Here is a 7319-nt window from a genome sequence, read left to right as displayed (position 1 = left end):
CCCTCAAATTAGTATTAGCCTCATTCATTTGGGAGCTAGCCAGGCTAAAGAAAAACTAGACAACTTTTAAAATTAACCTTACGAGGGATTATTAAAAAAACTACACTAAATTTTTCCAGCTACCATAAAACAATTACCTCTGGAAGAGTAACCCACAGGGTATGATGAATTTGGATGCCAGTCCATAGGAATGGTAGATCCAAGGAGATTTAAAGAGGAGATTATAGCATATAGCATGCACTCACCATATGTGAAACAGGTACTAAATATTAAGCAATGCAAAATCATGTAATTCCAAAGAATGAGATTTAATAACAGCTATCTTAGAAGCTGGGCCTCAACTACGATGGCTGACATGCTAGACAGAAGTGCTTGGCTATGGAACAACATAATGGGACTGGAAGGGTTAATATTTCCAAGGGTCAGTTGCTAGGTGCAGGTGAATACGCTGAGTTACAATTGCAGATTCTATTTGAAGATCTCACCTTAGACCAATGTCTTACAGTAGCTTTAAATGCTTGGGACAAGGTTGAACAGCAGTGAAGACAGTCTGAATCATTTACCAAGAAAACTCAGGGTTCAGATAAAGCTTTGAGTGATTTTTTTTATAGTGATTATTTTGTTACAACTTCAACTTCATCAGATCCACATGCAAGAGCAGAATTAATTGAATCTTTAACTTTTGAGAACAATAATGTTGAAGGCAAAAAAAAAAAAAGGCTATTAGACCTTCAAAGACCAGACTTGCATAATGAATCTGGTTATGAATGCATTAATACTACGGTAGATATTGGGTCTAATGTGTTCAATGCTGCTATGATAAGACAGGCAACAGCTAGAAGTATGAGAGTTCAGAATATCTGATGCTATGTCTATGGAAGACCAGGTTATTTCTTAATGGAGTGTAGACAAAGATCCATAGGAAAATATTTTCTCTGATTGTAATCCAGAGAGAAAACTTCCTAGGATATGTAAAAGATGTGGAAAGTGCAGACACAGGGCTTAATCTGTGGTGCTAAGCATGCGCGTGCGCACACACACACACACACACACACACACACACACACACATGAATAAATGGAATAAGAATTTTAAAAGAGGGCTGGAGAGATGGCTCAGTGGTTAAGAGCACCGTCTGCTCTTCCGAAGGTCCTGAGTTCAAATTCCAGCAACCACATGGTGGCTCTCAACCATCTGTAATGAGATCTGACGCCCTCTCCTGGTGCATCTGAAGATAGCTACAGTGTACTTAGATATAATAATAAATAAATCCTTTTTTTTTAAAGGAATTTTAAAAGAAAACAGAATTAAATGGAATACATGACTCTGAATGGAACCTCTGTAATAAAGGTCATTATTGCAACAACTTGAGATGTTTGAGTGACACCTGGGAACAAGATGTCAGTGTGCCACCAGTGTTCATGTCTTGCTCTGGATTTTTGGGTTTTGGCTATGCAGGAGAATGGCCTTGTTGAAAGGGCACACTGCTATGTGCACTAGTAAACAACAGGAAACATTTGTTTGTGATGGGAAATCACTGCAACTGACTCTCAAGTGCAAGGGAAGCCTAAGGAAGGGGAGAGGGCAGCTTCTTTGTATGTTACGATTTTTTCAAAACATGACTTGTAAAATGCAAGTACCATATAGGGTACCAACACCCTCTGCTGTGTTGTTTTCCATTATTAACACAGAAAATATTTTCAGTTTCTAATCTTGATGTTATACAAAGATTGCCAGACACTGGGTTTTATAATCTAAAGAAAGGCGATTGAGCAGGGTTTTTTTCCTATTGTTGTTGTTATTGTTGTTGTTAAAGACAGACTCTCAGCCCTCAGGGAAGAAGGATTTGGGCTGTTTATAGATGTGTGTGTTTCATGTTTATCTTGATTTCTAGACTGTTTAAATACAGAAGAACACAAAGTAACAGACATCAATGTCTCTGTCACTCAGAACTGAACCCAATGCCCTATTCCCTGTTATCCCTAGCACTTCCCTCTTGACATCCAACAATTCTTCTAAAGAGTAGTGTATCCTCCCCCAGTCTTGAAGCAGGCTGATTCAGACTTTGCTGCCACTGAATATGAGATCACCTGGGGTGTAGCCTTCCGACTTAGATGGCTATATTGTTATGTCAACTACAACTGCTCTTCTCTGAGACTCTGCTACGTGCTGAGAGACCCTTGAGACATTCCAGAGACACATCCTATTCTGCACATCGCCCACAGGCTGGCTCAAAGCACCAAGAATGGACTGGCAGTGGGGGGGGGGGGGGATGGGCCTTCCCCCTTATAAGCATAGTCTCTTAGTAAACTCGTGGGCCTTGATCAGAAAAATTTGTCTTGGCTTCATTATCTTCTCTCGCAGTCTAATAAGTCTCTTTCAGCCCCAGCCTGCCTTCCAGAAATACTCCGTTCATGTAGGCCACGGGCCGGTTTACAACAGAGTAACCTTACCATTTACATGATTGAGATATTATCTGATAATTACTTCTGACTATAAATCCATCACTTGGGAAGCAGAGGCAGAAGAATCAGACACTCAAGGCCATGCCTATAATCTGAGGGCTCTGAGGTAGAGGCAGAAGAGTAAGATGTTCAAGGTTCATAGTGAGTTCTAGGACAGCCTGAGCCACAGAGTTCCAGGCCAGGCTTAGCTACATGCAAGCCCTTCTAAAAATAGATAACCATCTGGCACGATATCCCTTGTCTATAATCCCAGCACTTGGGAGGCAGATGAAGGTAGCCATCTGTGAATTTGAGACCAGCCTGGTCTACAGAGTTAGTTCCAGGGCAGCCAGGGCCTGTGAAACAGAAACCCTGACTCCAAAAACACAACAAACCCAAGAAAATCCGTAGAAGAAACGAAGGTGTTTGCCATTTTATTCTTCACGTGTGGAGATATACATTTTTGAAACTCCAAAAAAAATTCCACTGTAGACAGTTTTATTAACTTCTTAAAGTAGGGTAGATCCTAAGCAACCAGCCTTGACATTATTAATTAGTCTCTTAAAAGAAGTTTTCGAGGTTTACGGTATTTAGAAACTCTGGTGCTACATGTCCTTCCTCATGATGCAACATGATATCATTTTTGGCACAGGGAGTTCAGAGAGGAGCCATGCTCACCACAGATTTCTTCCAAGGTCTTTGAGAGTGTGGGCACTCCTACCCACGACTTCACTTTCCTGTAGAATCAGATATCAGGCACCGATATCCGGCACCCTAGAAGGCTTGGAGGATCTAGGTCCTTAAATAGGATGCCAAGGAAAACTCTTTAATTTCACATTAAGAAGAAAGAGCTAAAGGGACTAACTAAATTGCTATGCGTTGCGGGAAATATTAAAGAAGAGAACCTGCACGTTTCCGAACTACTGCTGGCAAGTGGCGGACCACATGGCCCACGCATGGTTCTCTCAGCTCGGTGGTCTCTCTTCCCGCCAACTCTCCAGCAACTCCCCACCCCCACCCCACCCCCCAGTTCCTCTCGCTACCACACAAAAAAAAACCCACAAACCCCACGGTCGGAAATTTAAGATTATTAGCCTGAGAGTTAGAGTTTTATGGTTTTTAAAAATTTTGTTTAGTGAGCACTGAGACAAGTCACGTGTACTCTAGCATAGGAGTTGAAACAAAGAAACTGCTATCATACTCTGAGGTCCCCTGTTGTGGGGAGCTTCAGACTACTCTGAGACAGAGAGAGAATTTAAGATTATTCGCCTGAGAGAGTTTTATTTTATTTTATTTTTTATTTTTATTTTGTTAAGTGAGTAATTAGGTAGTGCTAAAAAAAATGAATCTGTGACTCAAGTGGGGGGCAAACTTTGAAATAAAGAAACTGCTATCAGAGCTGAGGTCCTCTGCTGTGGGAAATTACAGGCTGCTCTGAGAGAGAAGAAGAATGGAAGTTGCCTACCTCTTAGGGCAGAGGGAATAAATTGTGAATTTAAAATTAGGATTATTTGCTTTTAGGACAGATTGATATTCAGATTCTGTCTGAATCACGTGGGAAATTTCACCTGGGGTTGGGAACAAAGATAGTATATTAATCACTGACTCCAGAGTAGAGAGTGCAGTGATAATCATTGCCTGCTTTGGTCAGGTATTTATTATTAATGTCTCTGGTTCCTGGTAGAGAGATCAACAGATAGATATTACTCAGGTATTAATAAAATATGTCTGTGGCTCTAGGCAGAGAGCCAAACAGTAGATGGTATAAGATTGCTTAACCAGTCACAGGATACTTACATTCCGTTAGGGCATTTTCAGATATTTTAATTAGAAGTAGTTGAGAGTAGTTATCAAAGAACAGTCCAGATTACTTTACATAGGTAGGTGGTTTTCAAAAACACCAGAAATCCACAGAATGTGACATTTAATGTAATTTAGTCACTTGTTGAGACTAGTCTGCTCCTGACAGCTTTCACTTTCTTGGATTCAAAGAAGAAATTGAGCATCTGTGAGTTACTCCAGTTGTGGCAAGACTCCAGTCACTAGGCAAGAATTGCTTCATTTCATCTACAGACATAATACTGTCCAAAAATAGAACACAATTGCAGGTTAGGACAGCTTGCTTCTGCCCAGACAGAATAGGCTAGTCCTTAGTTTTCTTTTTCTCTGAGGTCTGTCAGATGATCCTGGGACAGAAGGCTGAAGGCCGACGTTTCAATGTTTAGAAGGAAGGAACTGTCCAGGTGATCAGCAGTCTCTATAAATTGGCTAAGTTTTGTAAGCTATATTTTGTGCTTCTTATATTTTCAGGTAATACTAGTTGTTCTTGGATTTCTGACAGGGTTGAAAAACTACATAGTCTCCTAGTCAACCCAGGCTATTCATTTTGAAAGAACAGATTTGAGCATATGGTTTTCAGATGACATACAATCTAAAACCAGCACATAAGTCCAGAGGAAATCCATATATCTACGGAATGTTATAAAATAAAACTTATTTAAGCACTCTTTAATGAACACGGGTATAAGACCAAACAGGACATTAGGCACTGAGGCAAAGTCCTTACTGTCAGGTGAACAGGTACAGGGTGGTGGCTCAGCTCCCAGATGTCACTCATCTGTCCTGTGTTGTGGGAGAAAGCTTGAGGGGACAACTCTCACTAAAGGGTTGGGAGGCAGAGAAGCAGGCAGTAAACTGTATATTTAAGCACCATCTTGCCAATCATAGCAATAATTCCCCTTCAAAGAACACCAAGGTGAAGATACTACAGAAAGTCCTTGTTGTATCAGGAAATTTAGTCAGGAAAATCTACTCCTCCAAGGCTATGGTCAGTGAGGTCTCCACACAGTGTCAGACCAAAGGGGGTTATTGTATCCCTAGAATTATCTGAAGAAGCTCAGAGAAAATCTCCACTAAATGCTGTTTACTTTGTAAACTGATCAAATATAGACATACCCATTGGAGCCCTCATTGCAAATCATGACTATATTTGGTTTTTGCATTCTTTCTTTGTGTGTGTGTGTGTGTGTGTGTGTGTTGATATTTGAAGCAGGACTCAATAGGTAACCCCAAGTAGCCTGGAACTTTCTATATACCTCAAGCTGAGTAACATTCTTGAAGAACATTTTCCTGCCTTACTCTTCCAAGTTCTGAAATTGGCTAGAGGCTTGAGTAGCCAGCTAAGGAACATCAGCATCTCTGAGGACCCTCAGCAGGATGAGGTTCCCAGATTCGTGACTCAGGTAAGATGAGTCAGCACAGCCCTAACATCATCTCTCACTTTCTCCTCATAAGATCAGACCACTGCTTGAAGAGAAAAGAAAGCAATGAGATATATGAAAAATTTGAAGCCATCAAGTATAAAGTTCAAGTCGTTGAAGGACTAAATTACTTCATTAAGGTTAGATATGGACCTCCCTCAAGCACTGTTGCAATTGTTTCCTGTTGCCCCAATTGTAGCTTTCTTACTCTCTAGCCTTCTTTCTCTCTTTCTCTTCCCCTCTCTCTCCATGTGGCCACGGCCAGCCTCTCCCTCTCTCTTTCTACCTTCTCTCCTTTCTCCCTGCCTTTCTACAATTAAGCTCTAAATAGACTGTCTCTGATCATGGTCTGCCGTGCTTGAACGATGGGATAGGCTTTCTCCTAAAGAGCCACACCATGTCTAACCTCCCACCAGAAGGCCTTCCTATGCTGCAACCATGCACCAGACTAATGACTCTCACCTGCATGGGAACCACTCAGCACCCGCCTCTACCCCTGCCCTCTCCTGCCTTCCTCCCAGGGGCCGAGTGCCTCCTGGACGCCCCTATTCTGTTTTCAGTTCCTCCTCCATATCCAGAATGGGATGCCAGAGGCTGAGAACCTGGTACCTGGGGCTTCCCCTTGTCCACCACCCGCCGTGTGGGGTCAGTAGCTTAACACAGCCAGATGCGCACCTGGGGCCATGTGGAAAGCATGCACAGTCCTCCCGAGTGTGCAGTCCTCCCGCATGCGCCCACCCAGAGCACCAGAACTCTGGCAGGATGCGGGCACTCTCCCACTCCCCTCTTTCTCCCACACCCACGGCCCCGCATGTGTCCTTGTTATATGTTGGAGCATCTTTTGGGTACATGACTAGTAGTGGTATAGCTGGGTCTTCAGGTATAACTATGTCCAATTTTCTGTGGAACTGCCAGACTGATTTTCAGAGTGGTTGTACCAGCTTGCAATCCCACCAGCAATGAGGGAGTATTCTCCTTTCTCTACATCCTCGCCAGCATTTGTTGTCACCTGAGTTTTTGACCTTAGCCATTCAGATGGATGTGAGGTGGAATCTTAAGGTCATTTTGACTTGCATTTTCCTGATGACTAAGGATGTTGAACATTACTTTAAGTATTTCTCAGCCAGTTAAGAATTCTCCGTTGAGCTCTCTTCCCCATTTTTAATTGGGTCATTTGGTTCTCTGTAGTCTAACTTCTTGAGTTCTTTGTATATATTGAAAATTAGCCCTCTATCAGATGTAGGGTTGGGAAAGAATTTTTTCCCAATCTGTGGATTGTCATTTAGTCCTATATACAATGTCCTTTATCTTACAGAAGCTTTGCAATTTTATGGGGTCTCATTTGTCAATTCTTGATCTTAGAGCATAAGCCATTGGTGTTCTGTTCAGGAAATTTTCCTCTGTGCCAATCCGTTTGAGGCTCTTCCCCACTTTCTCTTCTACTAGATTCATTGTATCTAATTTTATGTGGAGGTCCTTGATCCACTTGGACTTGAACTTTGTATAGGAAGATAAGAATGGATCAATTTTCTTTCTTCTCCATGCTGACCACCAGTTAAACCAGCATCACTTGTTGAAAATGCTGTCTTCCCCCCCCCCCCCCACTGAATGGTTT

This window comes from Mus caroli, unplaced genomic scaffold (assembly GCF_978045245.1).
Source record: "Mus caroli unplaced genomic scaffold, Mus_caroli_1 scaffold_17, whole genome shotgun sequence".
NCBI classification, from domain to species: Eukaryota; Metazoa; Chordata; class Mammalia; order Rodentia; family Muridae; genus Mus; species Mus caroli.
The sequence above is the reverse complement of the archived record's forward strand: the minus strand, read 5'-3'. Positions refer to the sequence as shown.